Source organism: Sus scrofa, chromosome 10, assembly GCF_000003025.6.
Source record: "Sus scrofa isolate TJ Tabasco breed Duroc chromosome 10, Sscrofa11.1, whole genome shotgun sequence".
Classification (NCBI taxonomy): domain Eukaryota; kingdom Metazoa; phylum Chordata; class Mammalia; order Artiodactyla; family Suidae; genus Sus; species Sus scrofa.
The window spans coordinates 17570071-17594782 of NC_010452.4; the positions used below are offsets into that span (position 1 = coordinate 17570071).

A 24712-nucleotide genomic window follows, 5' to 3' on the forward strand; every position below is an offset into this window, starting at 1 on the left:
ACTAACTTCGCAAAACCAAAGAAAATAAGAGTAAGCCTATAGAGGAGGGAGCCAAAAGGAAACAAACCACGCAGAGCTGTAAAATCTTGGAAAGGCTTGAGAGTGGAGGCAGGAGCCATCTCTGAAGGCCTGTGTGTGGAGTGAGGCTAAATATAGGAGGTTTGGATGAAAGTCATAAGGCACACAGTTGGCTCTCTCATCCCCTGGAGTAACAGGTGCTAACTTCCCTTCCACCCATGCAGAAGACTGCAGGATCACTTTATTTTTATTATTTATTTTTTGTCTTTTCTAGGGCCGCACTTGAGACATATGGAGGTTTCCAGGCTAGGGGTCCAATTGGAGCTACAGCTGCCGGCCTACACCACAGCCACAGCAACACCAGATCTGAGCCACATCTTCGACCTAACGCCGGATCCTTAACCCACTGAGCGAGGCCAGGGGTTGAACCCTCAACCTCATGGTTCCTAGTTGGATTCATTAACCACTGTGCCACGATGGGAATTCCCATTATGATTATTATTATTACTAACTTTGATACAATAGCTGAAATATTAACATTTGTACTCAATGTAATATTATCACATACATTAAATACTTCTGTGTAGGACCCAAGATAATAAACCGGGAAAGTGGTAGTATGTCTAATAGGATGTCAAAGAGATGGGGATTTGAAATTCTCTTAATTAAGGTCTTCGTGGAGTTCCCTTCGTGGCTCAGCAGTTAATAAACCCAGCTAGGATCCATGAGGATGCAGGTTTGATCCCTGGCCTTGCTCATTGGGTTAAGGATCCGGCCTTGCTGTGAGCTGTGGTGTAGGTTGCAGACACGGCTCGGATCTGTGTTGCTGTGGCTGTGGCGTAGGCTGGCAGCTACAGCTCCGATCTGACCCCTAGCCTGAGAACTTCCATATGCCTCGGGTGCGGCTCTAAAAAAGCTAAATAAATAAATAAAAATAAAAATTAAGGTCTTCATTAGTAACGAGGACGAGAAGATATGTACCTCTTTGATTGGTTAGTAGATGTGCATTGGTAACTACATTATAGTATAAGCACTAAAATCTTCAAAAGAAGAGTGAAAGGAATTTAGAGATTAAAAAACTTCAGGTGAAATCAGTAAATGAAATTTCATAGAAACTGTGCAATATAATGAAATGAGAGGGAAACTTTCAAATGTGACCTCAGTTTCAGTGATTTTCTCTCCATTACACTTCAGCTGCCCACTTCCAGGGCCAAAGCGTATACTGCATCATCTAGAATTGTTCCAGTTCTGAGATCTTAAATTCAGATATTTTATTCTTCGACTACCTTATCATACTGGATGTGTATTTTTTTTTTTTTTTTTTTGTCTTTTTGCCATTTCTTTGGGCCGCTCCCGCGGCATATGGAGGTTCCTAGGCTAGGGGTTGAATCGGAGCCGTAGCCACTGGCCTACGCCAGAGCCACAGCAACGCGGGATCCGAGCCGCGTCTGCAACCTACACCACAGCTCACGGCAACGCCGGATTGTTAACCCACTGAGCAAGGGCAGGGACCGAACCCGCAACCTCATGGTTCCTAGTCAGATTCGTTAACCACTGCGCCACAACAGGAACTCCTGGATATGTATATTTTTTGATCATGCCTGCAGCATGCAGGAATTCCCAGGCCAGGTATTGAACCCATGCCACCACAGTAACCTAAACCACAGCAGTGACAATGCTGGATCCTTAACCACTAGGCCACCACGGAATTCCCAGCACTAACTATTTTATTTTATTTTATTTTATTTTGTCTATTTTAAAAAATAATTTTGTAAAATGATTTTTTGAAATAATTTCAAGTTTACAGGAAAATTAGAATAGTATAGAGAATTCCTACACTCCCTTTACCCAAATTCACTAATTTCAACATTTTGCCACATTTTTATCACTCTCTCATATATAGTACACATATATAACGTTTCTATTATGTATGATTTTTTCCTTTTTTAAAGTTTGTTGAAGTATAGTTGACTTACAATGTTGTGATCATTTCTGCTTTACATTTTGTTTATGGTTTCTGTTGTGGTACCCAAGCTTGTGAGTTTGACTAGGTCCCATTTATTTATTTTTAATTCTGTTGCCTTGGGAGACTGACCTAAGAAAACATTGGTATGATTTGTGTCAGAGAATGTTTTGTCTGTGATCTCTTCTAGGAGTTTTATGGTGTCATGTCTTATATTTTAGGTCTTTAAGCCATTTCGAGTTTATTTTTGTGTATGGCTAAAGGATGTGTTCTAGCTTCACCAATTTACATGCAGCTGTCCAACTAACACCATTTGCTGAAGAGACTGTCTTTACCCCATTGTATATTCTTGCCTCCCTTCTGGAAGATTAATTGACCGTAGGTGTGTGTGTTTATTTCTGGGCTCTCTGTTCGACTCCAGTGGTCCATATGTCTGGTTTTGTGCCAACACCATGCTATTGTTTGCTTGGTTCTTTCTTTTTTGGCTGCCCCACAGGACAGGTAGTTCCTGAGCCAAGGATCAGATCCCAGCTGTAGTTGTAACCTATGCTGCAGCTGTGGCCACACTGGATCCTTTAACCCACTGTGCCAGGCTGGGAATTGAGCTTGTCCTAGTGCTGCAGAGATGCTGCTGATCCTAATACCACACTGTTTTGATTACTGTAGCTTTGTGGTATTATCTGAAGTCTGGGAGGGCTGTGCCTCCTACTTTGTTCTTTTTCTTCAGGATTGCTTTGATAATTCTTGGTCTTTTATGGTTCCATATAAATTTTAGGATTATTTGTTTTACTTTTATGGAAAATGTCATGGGCAATTTGATAGGGATCGCATTAAATCTGTAGATAGCTTTGGGTAGTATGGCCATTTATTTTTTTTTCTTTTTATGGCTGCACTTGAAGCATTTAGAAGTTTCTAGGCTAGGGATGGAATAGGAGCTTCAACTGAGGCCTGTGCCACAGCCATAGCAACCCCAGATCCAAGCCGCATCTACACCACAGCTTGCAGCAACTTCAGATACCTAACCCAATGAGCAAGGCCAGGGATTGTACCTGCATCCTCATGGAGACTATGTCAGGTTCTTAACCCACTGAGCCACAACAGGAACTCCTGAAACACTTAAATTAGGAAGATAATACAGTTCAGTTTATTTTATTTATTTATGTATTTAGGGCCACACCCCCAGCAATATGGAAGTTCCCAGGCTAGGGGTCAAATCAGAGCTAGGGTTTGAATAAGAGCCACAGTTGCCAGCCTAAACCATAGCCACAGCAAACTGCGTCTGTGACCTACACTGCAGCTCATGGCAACCCTGGATCCTTACCCCACTGATCAAGGTCAGGGATCAAACCTGCATCCTCATGGATACTAGTCCAGTTCCTCCACTGAGCCATAATGCGAACTCCCTGGAATGCATTTCTTTACCTCCTTTGTTGTGTGTTTTATTATTTTTATTTTTTATTTTATTTTTTTGTCTTTTTGCCTTTTTCTAGGGCCGCTCCCGTGGCATATGGAGATTCCCAGGCTAGGGGTCTCATCGGAGCTATAGCCACCGGCCTACGCCAGAGCCACAGCAACACAGGATCTGAGCCGCGTCTGCAACCTACACCATAGCTCACGGGCAACGCTGGATCCTCAACCCACTGAGCAAGGCCAGGGATAGAACCCGCAACCTCATGGTTTCTAGTCGGATTCGTTAACTACTGCGCCACAACGGGAACTCCTTTGTTGTGTGTTTTAAACAGTTCTCATGGTAAGGATTCCTCCTGGGGCCTGGTGTTTTGTCTTAGTTTCTGTAGGCGGAGTTTTGAGTACCTAGTTAAATATTTAAATGTCTATAAAGACAGCTTTAGAAAAAAACTCAGCTATGCTATTTGTTTAAAAATTTCTCTGTTTTTTAAGGCAGTTTGACATATATTTTGGTTAAGATAGCTCCCTCTGTATTTATTATCATTAATTTATTCTTTTGAAACTAAAGGTAGGGAGTTACCATCGTGGCGCAGTGGTTAATGAATCCAACTAGGAACCATGAGGTTGCAGGTTCCATCCCTGGCCTTGCTCAGTGGGTTAAGGATCCAGCATTGCCATGAGCTGTGGTATAGGTCGAAGATACGGCTCGGGTCCCGAGTAGCTGTGGCTGTGGTGTAGGCCAGCAGCTATAGCTCCAATTAGACCCCTAGCCTGGGAAGCTCCATATGCCATGGGTGCAGCCCTAGAAAAGGCAAAAAGACAAAAAAAAAAAAAAAAAAGAAAGAAAGAAAGAAACTAAATGTAAATTTGTTTTGATTTTTCTCTTTGTATGGTTTGATTTTAGCATTGTATAATAGATAATTTTTAGCCCTAGCATTTACACTGCTAAAAAAAATATTTAATGTCAAATTGTTAGCTTTGGTAGTGCCTAATATGGGAAGAAGGAAAAAAGGAATTACTGTATAATGATATAACTTGCCTCTGAGATCTCACTGATTAAAAGGCATTTTATTATATTTACATATTAATTTATATATGTATGTAATTTATAAATTTATTTATATGTATTTACATTTACTTTATAATAAGGAAATCTGCTATGTGCTTTTGTGGCCTTTTTTTTTTTTAGGGCTGCTCTTGAGGCATATGGAGGTTCCCAGGCTAGGGGTCGAATTGGAGCTACAGCTGCTGGCCTACGCCACAGCCACACCAGATCCGAGAGCTGCATCTGCGACCTACACCACAGCTCACGGCAATGCCGGATCCTTACCACTGATCAAGGCCAGGGATCGAACCCACAACCTCATGGTTCTTAGTCAGATCTGTTTCCAATGCACCAAATGGGAACTCCCAGGTAGTAGTTTTTAGAACAACTTTGTTATATTAAGATAGTCCTGGGAGTTCCTGTCGTGGCTCAGTGGTTAGAGAATCTGACTAGGAACCATGAGGTTGCAGGTTCAATTCCTGGCCTCACCTTAAGGATCCATGAGCTGTGGTGTACGTGGCAGATGCGGCTCAGATCCTGAGTTGCTGTGGCTCTGGTGTAGGCAGGCAGCTACAGCTCCGATTAGACCCCTAGCCTGGGAACCTCTTGTGCAGTGGGTGTGGGCCTAGAAAGACAAAAAGACCAAAAAAAAAAAAGGGGGGGGGTTACAGAGGTGATAATTGGTGGATCTGATCTCTACACCCAGGTAGCCTGGTGCTAGAGTCTGTGATTTTATCCATTATAACTGTGTTGCTACCTAGAAATGGTGGCAAATATTTTCCACAGTAAGATGTTAATAATCTTTTTACATTACCTAAAGCCCATACTTTATTCAGATTTTCTTGATTTTTACCTAATGCCTTTTTCTGTTCCAGTTTCCCGTCGGGCATAGTCCATTACATTTCATTTGTCATGTGTCCTTATACTCCTCGTGGCTGTAAAAGTTTCTCAGACTTTGCTTGGTTTTGATATTTGATATCAAAACTTTGCCAGTGTTGAGGATTAATGGTCCGTAGTTTTATAAAATGCGCCTCTGTTGGAATATTTTTGATGTTTTTCTCATGATTAGACCCGGGTTATGGGATTTGCGGAGAAAGACTGCAGAGGTACCATTTTCCTCACATCATATCAAGGGTATGTGGCATCAATATATTCCATGTCACTGGTGATGTCTACCCGCAGTACTTGAGTTGAGTAGTGTTCGTTAGGCTTCTCTGCTGTACAGTTACTCTTTTTTCCGTCCCTTTCCTGCTGTACTATTTGGTAGAAAGTTACTGTGCACAGCCCATACTGAACACGTGGGGAGTTACGCTCTGTGTTCTCGAGGGCAGAAAATCTACAGAAATTATTTGGCATTCTTCTGCACAGGAGACTTTTCTATTTATTTATTTTTTATTTTTTATTTTTTTCAACTTTTCAGGGGCGCACCGGTGACCCAGGCTAGGGGTCCAATTGGAGCTGTACCTACCAGTCTATACCACAGCTCACAGCAACGCCAGATCCTTAACCCACTGAGCGAGGCCAGGGATCGAATCTGTGTCCTCATGGATGCGATTCGTTTCTGCTGAGCCACAACGGGAACGCTTCTCCTCTTTATTTGTTGACTCAGTCATTCATTTATGTCAGTATAGACTCATGGATATTTATTTTCTACTTTGGGTTATAGTCCAGTTCTACTTTATTTTTTTGCTCAAATTCTTCCAGCTTTGGCCATTGGGAGCTCTTCCAGTTGGCTCCTGTGTCCCTTTGATAATAGGCCCATCAATGTCAGTGTTTTTATTTTTTTTTCTTAATTAAAAAAATTAAAAAAATTTAAATCACTTTCGTACTTTCTGGCAACAAGATACTTTGGGCTCCTCTTTATACTTCTTGCCCCCATCCTAATATCATCCATTTTTGCGAAGAGCCCTGGTTCCTTTTATTGAAGAATGGTATTAGAAACCAAGATCTAGAAATGAATCCGACTAGGAACCGTGAGGTTGCGGATTCGATCCCTGGCCTTACTCAGTGGCTTAAGGATCCAGCCTTGCCATGAGCTGTGGTGTAGGTCGCAGACATGGCTCAGATCTGGTGTTGCTGTGGCTGTGGTATCGGCAGGCAGCTGTAGCTCCAGTTTGACCCCTAGCCTGGGAACCTCCTATGCCGCAGGTGCGGCCCTAAAAAGCAAAAAAAAAAAAAAGAAACCAAGGATCTAGGTTCTAGGTGTGCTCACTGCTATAGAGGTGCTTTTAGGTGCTCCCTGCTGACCGAGCAAGGAAATGTGTGTATTCACACTAACACGTGTTTATATGCACATTCATAAAACTTTGGAGTTTTGCTGTGCCGCAGCGGGTTAAGGATCCGGCTTATCTTTTTGGCATTTCTGGTTTAATCCCAGCACTGTGCAGTGGGTTAAGGACCCAGCGTTGTCGCAGCTGTGGTGTGGGTCACAAAGCTCGAATTCTCTCCCTGGCCCAGAAACTTCCATATGCCGTGAGTGTGGCTGAAAAAGGAGAAAAAAAAAAGAACCAAGATTTATGTGTATAACCATCAGTATCACTATGAATCTGAACATGAGTTCCTAGTGATATCTCCAGTTCTAATCCATTATCATATGGATCCCTCTAACCTCCTACTGTGGTTTATCAGCAATTTTCCACTCTGTCAGTGAGCAACTTGGCTCCCACTGTACACTGTCCATTTACTTTAGTGTTCGGTTCCAGCATACACGTAGAGCAGTCTCAGAACTCTTAACTCAGACCCCATGGGGAACAGCTGCATCCACTAGGGGACAGTGCTTATGTGCCATTCCTTCTGTCTTTAGTCTTTTTTTTTTTTTTTTTTTTGTCGTCTTTTTTGTCTTTTGTTGTTGTTGTTGCTATTTCTTGGGCCGCTCCCGCGGCATATGGAGGTTCCCAGGCTAGGGGTTGAATCGGAGCTGTAGCCACCGGCCTACGCCAGAGCCACAGCAACGCGGGATCCGAGCCGCGTCTGCAACCTACACCACAGCTCACGGCAACGCCGGATCGTTAACCCACTGAGCAAGGGCAGGGACCGAACCCGCAACCTCATGGTTCCCAGTTGGATTCGTTAACCACTGCGCCACGACGGGAACTCCCCTTCTGTCTTTAGTCTTAAAGAGCCCACTCGTGTCTAAAGTTACACAGGTCACCATCTTTCCTCCACCCTTTCCTTCAGTGAGAGTGTTTCATACATTTACAACACAATTCCTTAGGTCGCAATCTGCATCCCATCCTGGGAATGCCTCTACCTCCTAAATGATTTGCTTTTTACTTGGCGTACCTTAAGGTTCCTACTTTGTGTTATATAAAGTTCTGTGACTTTGGACAAATGCGACGTCATATATCCACTGTTAAAATATCCTACGGAATAGTTTCACCTCCCTAAAAACCTTCCATCACTTATTCAAGCATCGCTTCCTTTCTTTCAGACCCTTGACAACTGATCTCTTTCCTGCTTCTATAGTTTTGATTTTCCAAAATGTCACGTTATTGGAATAATGATAAGACTGTGTTCTTAGTAATATGTAGCTAGTAGCAGGCAGGTCCTGTTTGATCACATACGTAGTTAGTAATAGGCATGGCTTATGCTATTACCTGCTGTTTTAAACTTTTATATTAATGCTGCAGATTTTTAGAAAATCATGTAAATCTTATCATTTAGTTAAAATCAGTAAATGAGTATTCACGGGGAAACTATTTTTTTTTTTTTTTTGGTCACTCTGGTGTTTATAGTGCAGAAAGTAAAAAAAGCTGTTAAAATTGACTTTCTGGGAGCTCCTGCCATGGTGCAACAGGTTAAGAATCTGACATCTGACTGTAGTGGCTTAGGTTGCTGCAGAGGTGTGGGTTCAATCCCCAGCCTGGTGCAGTGGATTAAAGGATGTGGCATTGCTGCAGATGTGGCATAGGTCACACTGGTGGTTCAGATTTGATCCCTGGCCGGGGAACTCCCATGTGCTTCAGGTGTGGCCATAAAAAAAAAAAAAAAAAAAAATTTTACTTTCTGGACCAACTAATTTAAGGAAAAGGAGGCAGTTGGATTTTATAGAAGGCCCTTTACATTTTGTGACTGTGTGTGTTTTAAACCACACCAAAAACCAGAAAGAGGAATAGCTGATGGGAACTGAAAACTGCAATAAACTTTCTTCCAAACCATAAACTGCACTTGAGAGACATCTTTTTATAGACATGCCTGTGACTGCACTGTTTTTAGGCTTGATGACCTTTTATCATTAAGGAAAACTTTTCTGAAAATTTGTAAAAACTGTTTACAGTAACCTTACAAACTATGACAAGACCTTCCCAGCTCATTTTAATGCTAAGCTGGATCATATTTCCCTTGAAGTGTGGACAATAGCAACAGTGGAGCACCATTCAGTATATATTTAATGAGTAAAAGTTTTTATACTACTTCCAAAATAATTTTTCAAACCTTGAATTCTTTGTTTTCTTTTTTCTTTTCTTTTTTTTTTTTTTTTTTTGTCTTTTGTCTTTTCTAGGGCTGTAGCCGAGGCATATGGAGGTTCCCAGCTAGGGGTCTAATCGGAGCTATAGCCGCTGGCCTACACCACAGCCACAGCAACACCAGATCCTTAACCCACTGAGTGAGGCCAGGAATTGAACCCGCAACCTCATGGTTCCTAGTTGAATTCATTTCCAGTGCACTACAACGGGAACTCCATGGAAGGTTATTGATTAGGGTTTCAACCTACTGTCTGGAAATGAATCTAGGTGGCTTTTATCTCAGCCCTCTGGGCTTTTGGTTCTATTGTCTGGATCATCCTTACTTTTATGAGAGATGGCGAATGTTTTCAGGTAATCAGTTTTCTAATCTGTTTTCTATCAATAAAATTTTGGGGAGGCAAAGACTTTTTCATTTTTTACTGTTTCCTTTCAGACCAAGCTGGAAGTATTTCTTTTTCTTTTTCTTTTTTTTTTTTTTTTTTTTTTTTTTTGTCTTTTTGCCTTTTCTTGAGCTGCTCCCACGGTATATGGAGGTTCCCAGTCTAGGGGTCTAATTGGAGCCAGAGCCACAGCAACGCAGGATCTGAGCCACGTCTGCGACCCACACTAAGCTCACCGCAACGCCAGATCCTCAACCCACTGAGCAAGGCCAGGGATCGAACCCAAAACCTCATGGTTCCTAGTCGGATTCATTAACCACTGCGCCACAATGGGAACGCCGAAGCTGGAAGTATGTCTGCTGTGGCTTGGGTCACAACTGTGGCACAGGTTTGTTTGTTTTGTCTTTTTGCCTTTTCTAGGGCCGCTCCTGCGGCATATGGAGGTTCCCAGGCTAGGGGTCTAATCGGAGCTGTAGACCCCGGTCTACACCACAGCCACAGCAACGCCAGATCTGAGCCGTGTCTGCAGCCTACACCACAGCTCACGGCAACACTGGATCCTTAACCCACTGAGCAAGGCCAGGGATTGAACCTGCAACCTCATAGTTCCTAGTCAGATTCGTTAACCACTGAGCCACGACGGGAACTCCAGTGTGGCACAGGTTTGATCCATGGCTTTGGAACTTCTCATGCTGAAGGTGTGGCCAAAAAAAAAAAGCACCACATACACAAATTTGAGATAAGCTGCCGTTCTTTACCTTGGCCTTCTGCTGAGACCACTGAGAGAAATTAAGCTCTTTTTGAAGCCCTGTTCTTTGATTGAAAGGGTCTGTGAGACACCTTTAGACTCTTTAGAGGTTGTTTTGCTAGCTAGAGTGGTGCCCTGAAACACCATATTCCATCTTTCTGAGGCCTCAACAAAGGATTTTACAGCCACATATTTTGTTTCATGCCAGACTGTGTTTTCTTGGCAGTGCCCCAAATTTGATCTTTGCCAGAAGCCATTTCTTATCTTAAGGGCGAGAGGGAATAGGGGTGAGGGGGTGAGAGAGAGCATGAGGGACACAGAGAGGGAGAAGAAGAGAGAGGGAGAGAGGAGGGGAGAGGGAGAGACTAAGACAAAAGCCTGATAATGGAAATGACGTAGCAGTACTTCTGCAACGTTCTGTTGGTCACATGACCATCCCTGACGTAATGTGAAGCATACCTACGTGTGCAAATCAAGAGGGAGTCATCTGGAGCTTGTTTACCGTGTTCTTGCCTTTAAGAATTTCATAGTGTAGTGAACATTTATTAGTGCCTACAGGTTCTAAGCCATGAGGTAGATAGCCACGTGTTCATTTGGTGTTTACAGTCCTAAAAGGAACTGCTACCCCTAATTGAAGCTTAAAAAGATCAAGTAAGTTGTTCAAGAATTCAACAGAGAACAGAGATTTTGAACCTAAGTTTGAGAAAAAAGATTTGGGAGGCCTTAGGTAAAAGAGCAGATAAATAGTCCATAGGACTGTTGCCTTCATATTTAAATATGAATTTTCTTTTTTTTTTTTTTGTCTTTTTTTGCCATTTGTAGGGCCGCTCCCACGGCATATGGAGGTTCCCAGGCTAGGGGTCTAATCGGAGCTGTAGCCACCAGCCTTTGCCAGAGCCACAGCAATGCGGGATCCGAGCCATGTCTGTGACCTACACCACAGCTCACAGCAACGCTGGATCCTTAACCCACTGAGCAAGGCTGGGGATCGAACCCGCAACCTCATGGTTCCTGGTCAGATTCATTAACCGCTGCGCCACAACAGGAACTCCTAAATATGAATTTTCTTCAGTATACTTACATTCACGGTAGCCGTTTGACTTTCATTTATGTGGATAGCTCTGATCAGTCATCTTTTCTTGTATTCCCTTCTTCATATAGCTCTGACCTTCTTTACCTGTCCTTTCTCACCCTTTTGACTTATCACTTTCCTCGAAGTCCTTTGGAACCTCAGACTTATTCTAAAGTAAGACTTTTAATAGAACATCCTTCACGTCTCTTTTACTTAAATTAACCTTGGCTCTTTTTTTTTCTTCCTGTAATACTACTTCTTTGGGGGCCATCTTGAATTGAGGGCTATTCATTCTCCCATATCTTTTTGTCTTCGAGTAGTAAGTTGAATCAGCCCACTTCCAATTCCAAATTATTGATCTTCTTTCTTTGAAATTTGTTCCATCTTATCCACCTTCTTTCTTTGTTATTGTCATTTATCAGTTCTCTCTCTAGTTCACTCTTTGTTGATCAAAGCTCCCAGGCTAGGGGTCCAATCAGAGCTGCAGTTGCCAGCCTACACCACAGCAACTTGAGACTCGAGCCCCATCTGCGACCTATACCACAGCTCACGGCAATGCCGGATCCTTAACCCATAAGCGAAGCGAGGGATTGAACCACAACCTCGTGGTTCTTAGTCAGATTCGTTTCTGTAGCACCACGACAGGAACTCCCTGAGGGTGTAAGATTACAGGCAATAAAAACCTTTACCTTCAGATTTCTGTCTTGACTCATTTCTTCCTTTTTGCCCACACTCTCAAATCTAAATATTTCTCTTAGTTGGGCCATCCTTTCAATTGTGTTTTCTCTTTTTCTTTGCTAAAATCGCAAAAGAAACAGAGATACCTAAAGCCAGGTTTCAAACAGTTCAAGAAATATCACTTGTCATTTTCTTCATTTGCTGTCTCACCCTTACAGTCCAGCCTTCACTCCATTACCTGTGTCTTCTCCAAGGTCATCTTTCATTCATCGTTCATTGAATGTTATTTGGGAGCATGGCCTTTGTTAGATTTTGATTTGAAATGAAACCACCTGTGATCTGAGAAAGGGATCTAAAGAAAACGGGAGAATTGGCCAGTGATGGAGAAATCAGACTAGCCTGTTTCAGAACCAGTGGCATGAGCAAATGGTCCACAGGCAGTTGTAATTCAACAGACCTGCCATCTGTGGATGGATGAAAGTTCTGATAGAGAATCGGTTCCGGTTTGGATAGGTTGAGTTGAGGAGGTGGGGTATATAGTAGAGATATAGGGCCATCTCTTGGGTGAGAAAGGCCTTAGAATTAGACAAATCGATTGGGTAGTTAGTCCACACCATGAAGTGTTAAGACCCCGAGAGTGTGTACTTAATGCATTAAATTAATGAAATGTTTTGGTTATAATTCATATGTTTGTAGTTTTTTATATCTTGGAAACAAATTCTTCCACTACAGGAATGACAAGCATATCATGAAAAGTTTAGTTTATCACGATGTATTAAAATTTAAAATTACTTAAAGAGGGAGTTCCTGTCGTGGCTTGAACTTATCCTTTTAGATTCTTTTCTGAAACTGCATTGTAGTACAGTTTTTTGTTTTTTGTTTTTAATATTTTGAGTTACTTTTTAAGGAAGAGAAAAAAATTGACAAAAGTTAATATAAAGGATATAGTTTTTAAAAGCACAGGTAAGAATTGGTATCAAGGAGTTCCCGTTGGTGGTGCAGCAGAAATGAATCTGACTAGTATCCTTGAGGATGCGGGTTCGATCCCTGGCCTTGCTTGGTGGGTTGGGGATCTGGCATTGCCGTGAGCTGTGGTGCAGGTTGCAGACACGGCTCAGATCCCACGTTGCTGTGGCTGTGGTGTAGGCTGGCAGCTGCAGCTCCGATTTGACCCTAACCTGGGAACTCTTCCATATGCTATGGGTGCAGCCCTAAAAAGGAAAAAAAAAAAAAAAAAAGAATTAATAGTTAATAAATACCTATAAGAATGCATGGAAAGTGGAGAAGACACAATTGAAGAGTGTCCCTGTTTGTTGACACTCCTAAAAATACTTCTGAGATTCTTATTTTATCAAAATGAATACACCTTTCATCAGCACACAATATATTTAAAAATATACAAGATAGTCTGACATATATTGCAATTCTATTAAAAAATGTGCTTGTTAAAAAAATAAAATAAAATAAAATAAAAGGAGTTCCTGTAGTGGCTCAGTGGTTAAAGAATCCGACTAGGAACCATGAGGTTGTGGGTTTGATCCCTGGCCTCCCTTGCCGTGAGCTGTTCCCAGGCTAGGGGTCAAGTCAGAGCTACAGCTGCTGGCCTACACCACAGCCACAGCAATTCAGGGATTCATGCCTTGTGTATGACCTACACCATAGCTCATGGAAACGCTGGATCCTTAACCCAATGATCAAGGACAGGGCTCAAACTTGTGTCCTCATGGATCCTAGTTGGGTTGTTACCAATGAGCCACGAGGGGAACCCCAAGGGTTAGGTTTAAATGAGACTTTGTATATTCTTTCCTCCTTTGTTGTTAGATTAATTGACCATAGATGCTTGGGTTTAATTCTGGGATTTCTCTCTTGTTCCATTGATCTATATTTCTGTTTTTGTGCCAGTACCATACTATTTTGATGACTGTAGCTTTATATTATATTCTGAAGTCAGGGATCCTGATTCCTTCACTCCATTTTTCTTTCTTAGGATTGCTTTGGTTATTGGGGGTCTTTGGTATTTCTATACAAAGGAAAAACAATTTTTTTTTTATCTAGTTCTGTGAAACATGCCATTGGTAATTTGATAGAGATTTCATCGAATCTGTAAATTGCTTTTGGTAGTATACTCATTTTGACAGTATTGATCCTACCAATCCAAGAACATGGTATATCTTTCCATCTGTTTGTATCATCTTTGATTTCTTTCATTGGCATCTTATAGTTTTCAGAATACAGGCTTCTGAAGTTCTGATCGTGGCTCAGCGGTTAATGAACCCGACTAGCATCCATGAGGATGTGGAATCAATCCCTGGCCTGGCTCAGTGGATTAAGGATCCAGTGTTGCCATGAGCTGTGGTGTAGATCACAGATGCACCTCAAATCTGGTTGTTGCTGTGGCTGCGGTGTAGGCCGACAGCTGTAGCTCTGATTACACCACTAGCCTGGGAACCTCCATATGCCTTGGGTGAGGCCCTAAAAAGCAAAAAAAAAAAAAAAAAAAAGAAAAAAAAGGGGGGGATTTCCAACGTGGAGAATCTGTATGAGAAAGTGTTAAGAAATGACATTTTTGGAATTCCCATAGTGACTCAGTGGTTCACAAACCCAACTGGGAACCATGAGGTTGCGGGTTTGATCTCTGGCCTCGCTCAGTGGGTTAAGGATCTGGTGTTGCCGTGAGCTGTGGTGTAGGTCACAGGCACGGCTCGGATCCCACATGCTGTGGCTGTGGTGTAGGCCAGCAGCTGTAGCTCCAATTGGACCCCTAGCCTGGGAACCTCCATATGCCGCAGCTGCAGCCCTAAAAAAGACCAAAAAAAAAAAAAAAAAAAGAAAGAAAGAAATGATATTTTTGTGATAGATAAGGGCTCAGTTTGTAAAGGATTTGTATACCTGATTAAGAAGGATGAATTTTTTTTTTTGTGAAAGAACTTGGGGGTTCCCATTGTGGCTCAACAGGTTAGAAACCTGACTAGTATCCATGAGGATGTGGGTTCAGTCCCTGGCCTCGATCAGTGGGTTAAGGATCTGGCATTGCCATGAGCTGTGGTGTAGGTCGCAGATGTGGCTTGCATTCTGTGTTGCTGTGGCTGTGGTGTGCACCGACAGCTGCAGCTCCATTTTGACCCCTAGCCTGAGAACTTTCATATATTGTGGGTGTGGCCCTAAAAAAAAGAAAAAAAAAGAAAGAAAAGAAAGACTCTGGGAACCTTGGAAGATTTTTTTTTTTTTTTCTTTTTTAAGCAGTGCCTGTGGCATGTGGAAGTTCTTGGGCCAGTGAGCAAACCTGCGCCACAGCTGTCATCAGAGCCACAGCAGTGACAATGCCAGATCCTTAACATGCTGAGCCACGAGGGAACGCCGCATTGAAAGATTTTAAATGAGAGAGTCATATGAGCAAATTTTTGTATTAGAAAGATTATCCTGGTAAACTGTGGGCTGTGGTTGTAGGTTGGAATGGAAATGGAGGGAAAGGAGACTAAAGGCAAAAAGACAGGAAGTGTCTGCGTTCATCCCGGCCAGAGGTGATGCGGGTCTAAACCCAAGCAGTGGCAGTGGAAATGGAAGGAGAGAGACCGCTTTCAAAAGAATTCAGTTTCAGTAAGCAAACTCAAAAGGTGTTGATGGGCAAACAGAACTGGGAGAATGAGTTGCTAAAAGCTGGATTCGTTGGGATGATACATTTGGAGGAAAGTGATCAGAGAATCCGTAGAAAACAGCACTGAGAAGGAGTAGCAGGTGGTATGTCCCGCGGGAATGTAACTTAATGGTTAAGTTGTGTGTGTGTGTGTGTGTGTGTGTGTGTGTGTGTGTGTTTGGCTATGCCCGAAGCATGCAGAAGTTCCTGGGCCAGGGATCATACCCATGCCACAGCAGTGACAGCACCGGATCCTTAACCCGCTAGGCCACCAGGGAGCTCCAGGAGAAGCAGTTTTTCACATGAGGATAAACAAGGAAGCAATCAGTTAAGCCCAGAATGTAGAACATTTTGTAAGATGTTGAATAGCCTACTCTCTTCAACAAGCTAATTTTAGAGGGGAATAGGAGACTAGGCAAGGATGAAGAACTGTTTGAATTTAACGGGGATCAAAAAATTTTAAAGCCAAAGGTAGTACATACACTTTAATTACAGTTTAGCTTGGAAAAATAGCTATTAAAAGACATTATGGTACAATTTGAGAACTTTCACATCGAATAGATACTAGATGATCTTAGTGAATTTTTGTTCATTTTTAATGATGTCATAATTATATTGATGTTATGTAGGAGATGCAGGTTGAAGAATTTGGGGATGAATAATTGTAATGTCTGCAGTTTGCTTAGAGACAGAAGCAAAAAATGGCAAAATACTAGAAATAGTTTATTTGTTATTATTATTATTATTTTTTGCTTTTTAGGGCCACACCCCCGGCATATGGAGGTTCCCAGTCTAGGGGTGGAATCGGAGCTACAGCTGCCGGCCTACACCACAGCCACAGCGGATCCGAACCGCGTCTGTGACCCACACCAGAGCTCATGGCAGGGCCAGATCCTTAACCCACTGAGTGAGGCCAGGGATCAAACCCACAACCTCATGGTTCCTAGTTGGCTTCGTTTCCGCTGTGCCACGACAGGAACTCCATATTAACAATAGTTTAATACAGATACAGAGTTGGGTATAGAGTTGTTTACAATACTAAGCTTTCAATTTCAGATTCAAACTTCAATTTGCCATTCACTCAGCAACTATTTATATAGCATTTACATTGTATTAGCTGTTATAAATTATCTCAAGGTGATTTAACATATACAGGAGACGTGTGTGTGTTGTATGAAAATCCTACACTGTTTTATACAGGCACTTGAGCAGCCTTGCATTTTGGTATCCACGGGTCTTGGAACCAGTCTCCCTGTGGATAGTGAGGGATGAGTTTTTTTAGTTCCTGATTGGATTTTTAAATATGAGCGCCTCAATTTTTTTTTTTTTTTTTTGTCTTTTTGCCATTTCTTGGGCCGTTCCCTCGGCATATGGAGGTTCCCGGGCTAGGGGTCGAATCGGAGCTGTAGCCTCCGGCCTACACCAGAGCCACAGCAACGCAGGATCCGAGCCGCGTCTACGACCTACACCACAGCTCACGGCAACGCCGGAATCTTGACCCACTGAGCAAGGCCAGGGATTGAACCCGCAACCTCATGGTTCCTAGTCGAATTCGTTAACCACTGCGCCACGACAGGAACTCCTGAGCTCCTCAATTTTTGATAGTTTATTACTAATGAGAAACTTTGTGCAAAAACATAAAAGTGGTTTTCTCAACCACTAAAAAATTTAAAACAGTTGAAATTATAATTTCAAAAACTCATCCCTTTTTACTCAACTGTAGTGGATTTACAGTATTATATTAGTTTCAGGTATACAGCAGAGTGATTCAGTGTTTACAGGGTATACTCCATTTAAAGTTATCCCAAGAGTTCCCATTGTGCCTCAGCGGTAATGAACCCGACTGGTATCCATGAGGATGCGGGTTCGATCCTGGCCTTGCTCAGTGGGTTAAAGGATCCAGTGTTGCTGTGAGTTGTGTAGGTCGAAGATTCGGCTCTGATCTGGTGTTACTGTGGCTGTGGTGAAGGCCAGCGGCTACAGCTCTGATTTGATCTCTAGCCTGGGAACTTCAATATGCTGCACCTTTGGCCCTAAAAAAAAAAAAAAAAAAAAAAAGAACCATAAAGTTATTACAAAATAATGGCACATTTCCCTGTGCTGTCTAATAAAACTCTGTTGCTTATTTATTTTGTACCTAGTAGTTTGTGTCTCTTAATCCCATACCCCTGTCTTACCCTTCCTGCCTCCCCTCTCCCCAGTGGTAACCACTGGTTTGTTCTCTAGTGGTTATGAGTCTCTTTCTGTCAAAAACTCATCCTTTAATTGACAGATATAATTTAGAAAATTTTGTGATATAATGCAAATGGTTTTTTAAGCCAGCTGAATTTTCTCGTATTAGTTACTTAAAAATAATGGTGAAGGAGTTCCCATCGTGGCTCAGCCATTAACGAACCCGACTAGTATCCATGGAGATTCGGGTTCTATCCCTGGCCTCACTTAGTGGGTTAAGGATCTGGCGTTGCCATGAACTGTGGTGTAGGTCGCAGACACAGCTTGGACCTGGCATTGCTATGACTGTGGTATAGGCCAGCAGCTGCAGCTATAGCTCCAGTTGGACCCCTAGCTTGGGAACCTCTATATGCCGTGAGTGCAGCCCTAAAAAGGCCAAAAAATTTTTTTTGAAATAATGGTGAAGATTTAATTTATATAACATGTATATGTTAGAGCCTTGTAGCAACTTGGCTGCTACTAAAAGGGCACATCAGCTGCAAAGGGATAGAATTGGCCAAGTCAATATATATGCAGATAAGGATTGGGGGCTCTTTCTTAGAGTCACGGGCCCCTTCAATCCCAACTGGTCACACACTGTTGCATACCATGTTCCTTGGGCATGTGGGACAAACTACTCTGGTAGCTCCATGGGTTGGTTTCTTGTCCATGGTGAGCAGTGGTGCATCTGAGTTCTGTCTTCTGAAATAGGAGCCCTGGAGATGGATCACCCTCATGGAAATATAGAGCAGTGGGTACCTGATACCGTTTGTTATGCTGGCCACCTGTGTAGACCACGGGGCATGCCACCAAGTCCCATACTGCTTTGGCCCTCCTTTTAGGAAGCCCTGGAATAGATGCTTTCAACTCCCCAACCTCAATCCAGCATTGAGAGATGAAAGGATAATTATTTTGAGATGTTGCTGTAATCCGTCCAGTGGGGGAGGATTTCTGAGTTAGGGAATTTCCAAATATCAGGTAAAGCATCGTTTATTCCTGACACATGACAATTGGAAAAAGGAGATTCTGTGATCAAGTAAATTTGGAAAATGCTTCGTTAAAATTAATACTTTTCTTGGGAGTTCCTGCTGTGGTGGTGCAGTGGGCTAAGAATTTGACTGCAGAGGCTTAGGTCAGGTTCAGTCCCCAGCCTGGCGCAGTAGGTTAAAAGATCTGGTGTCACAGCTGCGCCTCAGATTCAGGCCTTGACCGGGGACCTTGCATATGCTGCAGGTGTGACCATTAAAAATAATAATAAATAAATTTTAAAAAATTAACACATTTCTGGGAGTTCCCATCGTGGCACAGTGGTTAACAAATCCGACTAGGAACCATGAGGTTGTGGGTTCAATCCCTGGCCTTGCTCAGTGGGTTAAGGATCCCTCGTTGCCACGAGCTGTGGTGTATGTCACAGACGTGGCTCGGATCCTGCATTGCTGTGGCTGTGGTGTAGGCCGGCGGCTACAGCTCCAATTAGACCCCTAACCTGGGAACCTCCATATGCCAAGGGAGCAAGCCCAAGAAAAGGCAAAAAGACAAAAAAAAAAAAAAAAAAAAAAAAAAAAAAGACATTTCTTTACTATAGAACATCCCAAAGACTTTAATATACTAATATGCATTGTACATCCCCAAGAGAACAAAATACACAGTTTCCCATACATTTTGTTTACTGAAGCCTTTTATCGAGAAGCACCTTGAGGAACAAGTGTGAAACAAAACACATTTTAGGAGTTCCCATCGTGGTGCAGCAGAAACGAATCCGACTAAGAACCGTGAGGTTTCAAGTTCGATCCCTGGCCTTACTCAGTGGGTTAAGGATCCGGCCTTGCTGTGAGCTGTGATGTAGGTTGCAGAGGCGGCTTGGATCTGGCGTTGCTGTGGCTGTGGTGTAGGCCAGCAGTTGTAGCTCAGATTGGACCCCTAGCCTGGGAACCTCCACATGCTGCGGGTGCGGCCTTAAAGAAACAAAAGACAAAAACGAACAAACAAAAAAACCCCCACACATTTTAGAAAATTTAGAAAATATTGATAAGAGGTTATTAAAAGCTAGTAACTATTCTTAATATTAAAACGTAGGCATAGGAATGGAAGAATACTGCTTTAGATTTATTAGTAATAGTTATTTTAGAACACAAGTCAGCGTTATGTTTACTGTAAAAGACTAGTATTCAAATCTATAGAATAATCTTCCAAAAAAGCAAGAATTATCATTTTATGATTTAAATTTGTTTTTATGACAGTGGTAGTTCTAACCACTGTCATATGTCATGAAGGAGAAATTAATACTTTTTGGAAAGAGACAAAAATGTGTTATAGGAAAATACAAAATAATCAATTGAAAAGGGATTGCAACAATACACGTTTCAGGAAATTGATGGATATAAGATTGATAGCAAATTTTTGTTTATTTATTTGTTTTTACTTTTTATTTTTTGCTTTTTTTAGGGCCACACCTGGGGCTTATGGACATTCCCAGGCCAGGGGTTGAATCGGAGCTACAGCTCCCAGCCTACACCACAGCCACAGCAATGCCAGATCCAAGCTGTGTCTGCAACCTGTACCACAGCTCATGGCAACACTGGATCCTTAACCCACTGAGTGAGGCCAGGGATCAAACTTGCAACCTCATGGTCTAGTCAGATGCATTTCCACTGAGCCACAATGGGAACTCCAAGATCAATATCAAATTTTTAAAAATCAGTATTTACCTCAACTTCAAGAAATTCTAAGATTTCTGAAAAGATTCCTTCACAATATCTATAAAATCCATGAAATACTGAGACATAATCTTAGAGAATCGTATGTGATTTATATGAGGAAAACCATAATATATTAACATTGAATTTAGAGATATAAAAGAGCTATATATCTAATATATATCTTTTAAATGTAAAAACTATTAATTCATTAATTTTTACATTTTGGGCCACACCTGCGGCATGCGGAATTTCCCAGACTGGAGACTGAATCTGCGCCACAGCAGCAATCTGAGCCATCGCACTAAGAGCGCCATAAGCTACTGCGCCACCAGGAACTCCCGAAAATTATTTTAAAATGTTAATTCTTTCTCAGTGTGTAGCCTCATTGCAATAGCAGAAAAACTCCCAAGGGTGTTTTATTTGGAATTTCTAAATTTTATGTGGATTTCTAAATTTCCTTTGGAAAGAATACACTAGTGAGAATATTAATGAGCATTCCTAAAAGGAAGCCCAATTACAGTGGTCACAAGTGAAATAGGGTAGCAATGACCTAAGAGGAGAAATGCAATTCAGAATGGAATCGGTGGACTAGATGATCAATAGAAGTAGGCTCTATCACGTAGACATAACACATTATAAAGTAGGAGGAAATAATTCAAGTGCATATTAGTAAACTAGAAATGACTAAAATAAGACCGGAAATTAATCTCTTGCTTTGAATCATGGCAAAATACATTTAAGATGGACTAAAGGGTAAATACATATTTAAATTGTAGAAGAAAATAGAATTGAGTATTCACCCAACCTGTAGAAAAAGGATGGTTTTGGTGCTGTTTTCAAAGGATACGTTTCTAAACTTTAAAGGATGAGAAGAGGAGTTCCCGTCGTGGCGCAGCGGTTAACGAATCTGACTAGGAACCATGAGGTTGCGGGTTCGGTCCCTGCCCTTGCTCAGTGGGTTAACGATCCGGCATTGCCGTGAGCTGCGGTGTAGGTTGCAGACGTGGCTTGGATCCCGTGTTGCTGTGGCTGTGGTGTAGGCCGGTGGCTACAGCTCCGATTCGACCCCTAGCCTGGGAACCTCCATATGCCATAGGAGCAGCCCAAGAAATAGCAAAAAGACAAAAAAAAAAAAAAAAAGGATGAGAAGAAATCGCAACAGATGTGACTACCTAAAAATAAAAGGTAAAGTACTTTTAAAAATAATCTCCAGTTTAAAAAGCAAACATCAGCTTTGTGCAGTGGCAGTGTTACAACCAGTGAGCTTTTCCCAAGGTACTCTTAGGACTAATAAGAACCTTCCCAATACCCAACACAGATTCAATTGCATTCAACTTATTTTATTTCAGTGAGCTAATGAGACACATGCACAAGATGAACTGGGCACAGTGGTTCACCCCAGAATTATTATATCAACGAAAAATTGGAAACTACCTAAGTATGTACAATTAAGGAGTTGGTTTAATACATTCCGGTAAGGTTCTATAGTAGAATATCCAGCAGTACTAAAAAGGATAATGTATAAATTTTTTTCGAGAATGAAAGATGTTCACAATTTATCGTTGAGTGAAGAATTAGAGGACAACATTAAGAATCGTTAACTCTGCATGGCAGGATTTGAAGTGGATTTTACTGAATGTAAACTTCTTCCTTTTTTTTTCCTTCCATAATCACAAAGGAGATGGAACTGTTTTCATTTTAGGAAAACAGATGCAAAACAGCTGACCTGGAAAATTGTTTTCAGTAATTATGACATAGGCTTAAGTCTGTTATTTGAAGAGCTGTTAAGACAAAATGGAAGCTCCCAGTAGGAATGAGCAGAGAAGAGAAACTGACAATTCATAGCATAGAAACGAAAAGCGGTAAACAAGCGTTAATCATCACTATTCATTAAGCATCGCAGTAAATTCAAATACGGAGATAATATTTAGTGTTTGCTTATTAAATTAGAAGTTTGTTGCTATGTCATTTATTACAATAAAGAAATAATATCAGGAGTTCCCGTCGTGGCGCAGTGGTTAACGAATCCGACTAGGAACCATGAGGTCGCGGGTTCGGTCCCTGCCCTTGCTCAGTGGGTTAATGGTCCGGCGTTGCCGTGAGCTGTGGTGTAGGTTGCAGACGCGGCTCGGATCCCGCGTTGCTGTGGCTCTGGCGTAGGCCGGTGGCTACAGCTCCGATTCAACCCCTAGCCTGGGAACCTCCATATGCCGTGGGAGCGGCCCAAGAAATAGCAACAACAACAACAGCAAAAAAAAAAAAAAAGACAAGAAATAATATCAATAGTTAATTCCTTTAATACTGTTAAAAATGCAAGGTTATGTAGGTTATGTGGCAACCTGGAAAAATATAACTTCTTTTTTAAAAAAGAATTTGTTCTTTTTTATTGAATTTTTATCAATCATCGTTAAATTTTTTTTTTTTTTTTTTTTACCCTGCCCGTGGCATGTGAATCGAACCCACACCACAGCAGAGACCCAAAGCCACGGCAGTGGCAACACTGGATTATTAACCCACTATGCCCCAAGAGAACTCCATGGAAAAAATATAACATTTGAGTGAAGTAGTTAGGAGTTAGTTTTTAAACTCTGGGTGCTTGCAGTCATTTAGGTGGGGGAGAGAGCAGGGGAGAGTAACATCCTCCCTGTGAGGACGATCTGGGTTCCGTCCAGCTCTGCCATTTAGTAGCTCTGTGATCTTGGGCCAATTGCTTAACCTCTCTGAGCTTCGAGTTCTTTTTTTCTAAAAATGAGATACTTAACCTCTCTGGTGGTAAATGTGGGTGAGCACCTGCCACAGAAACTGGTACATGTGTTCATTCAGTAAATTTTGTTGTGTGAATGAATGGTAGGTGTTAAATACTGTATATAAAAGACTATGTATGAAGAAAGGAAAGTACAGCAAAATGAAGAGTGGTTCTGTCAAGGTAAAGGGAATATGAGGACTTAAAAATTTCCCCATTTTCTACAGTTTGGTGGTATCACAATTAAAATTAACTATCTAAATTCATCCTTAATCTCTCCCTTTCCAGTTTTTTTTTTTTTTTTTGTCTTTTTGTCCTTTTTTTTTTTTTTTTTTTTCCAAGTCGCTCCCACAGCATACGGAGGTTCCGAGGCTAGGGGTCTAATCAGAGCTGTAGCCGCCAGCTTACACCACAGCTTACGATGCAGCGCAGAATCCTTAACCCACTGAGCAAGGGCAGGGACCGAACCCGCGACCTCATGGTTCCTAGTCAGATTCGTTAACCACTGCGCCACGACGGGAACTCCCCTTTCCAGTTTTTCTAGAAAAACTGTTCATTTTGCAGACAGTGAGTGCAATATCCTCTCACCTGGAATGTTGCAGCAGCCTCCTAACTGGTCTCTCTGCTTCCCACTGTCCCATTTCAGTGTATTCGTCACGTGATAGCCAAAGTGCGGAGCAGCCAGGCCATCACCCTTGGCTGCTTGGAACCTTCCAGTGGTTTCTCATCTCATTCAGAGCACAGGGCCCTTATCTTTACTGTGCCCCCAGAGCCTCGCAGCGTCTGTCCCCACCCCCAAACTCACACCTTTCTGACCGGTATTTCCTACCGCGCTGGCTTTGCTGTTCTCTCAGCAGATATTCCCAAGGCTGGTTCTTTCTCCTCCTTCGCATCTGTGCCGATGTCACCTCATCACTAAGGCGGGCCTTCCCAAGCCGTCACACCAACCGGTTCTCCCCACATCACCACCCCTTATGGCCCTTCCTTGATTTTTTTTCCAGCATCGTTTGACTTCCTGTGTGGGTTTTATCAGAAATGTGTAAGCTTATTATATATTTCCCTCTTGCCTCAATAAATAGCTCCATGGAGGCAGGAATTTTTGTCTGTTTTGTTCTTTCCTGTAACTGTAGCCTTTGAATAGCGTGTAGCACATAGTAGGTACTTAATCAATATTTACCGAATAAATGACTTTTTAATTGCTTCATGTAAGTTTTTGTCTCGAAACTAGTTTGAATGCTCTTTAAGGGAGTGTCATGTTTCTTTTGTGTGCCTCCCACCCTCCAACACCAGCCCTCCTCAGGCATAGAGTAAAGCAGGACCCGTGGACACACTAGAGAAACACAGTCTCCGTGGCATTGGATTCCTTCTGCTTCCTAGACTAGGATCTACCCAGACTACTTGAGATAGCAGATAGGCTGGTGCTAGCAACGCTCTATACCGTGATCTGGGTAGTGGCTCAGCTCTGCGTATATACTTGTGTGGAAACTCAGTAAGCTGCCAATTTGAGATTAGTGCACCTTTGGTACTTTTTTTTTTTTTTTTTTAGTATTTTCTAGGGCTACACCCATGGCATATGGAGGTCCCCAGGCTAGGGGTCAAATCAGAGCTGTAGCTGCCAACCTATGCCAGAGCCACAGCAACATGGGAT

At 42.1% G+C, this 24712-nt stretch overlaps 1 protein-coding gene across 2 annotated transcripts in view; it reads left to right on the top strand.

Annotated features, from left to right (window-relative positions):
• The window catches only part of EFCAB2 (EF-hand calcium binding domain 2), a 97046-nt gene that overhangs the window by 11847 nt on the left and 60487 nt on the right, over nt 1-24712 (top strand). The window lies entirely within an intron of this gene.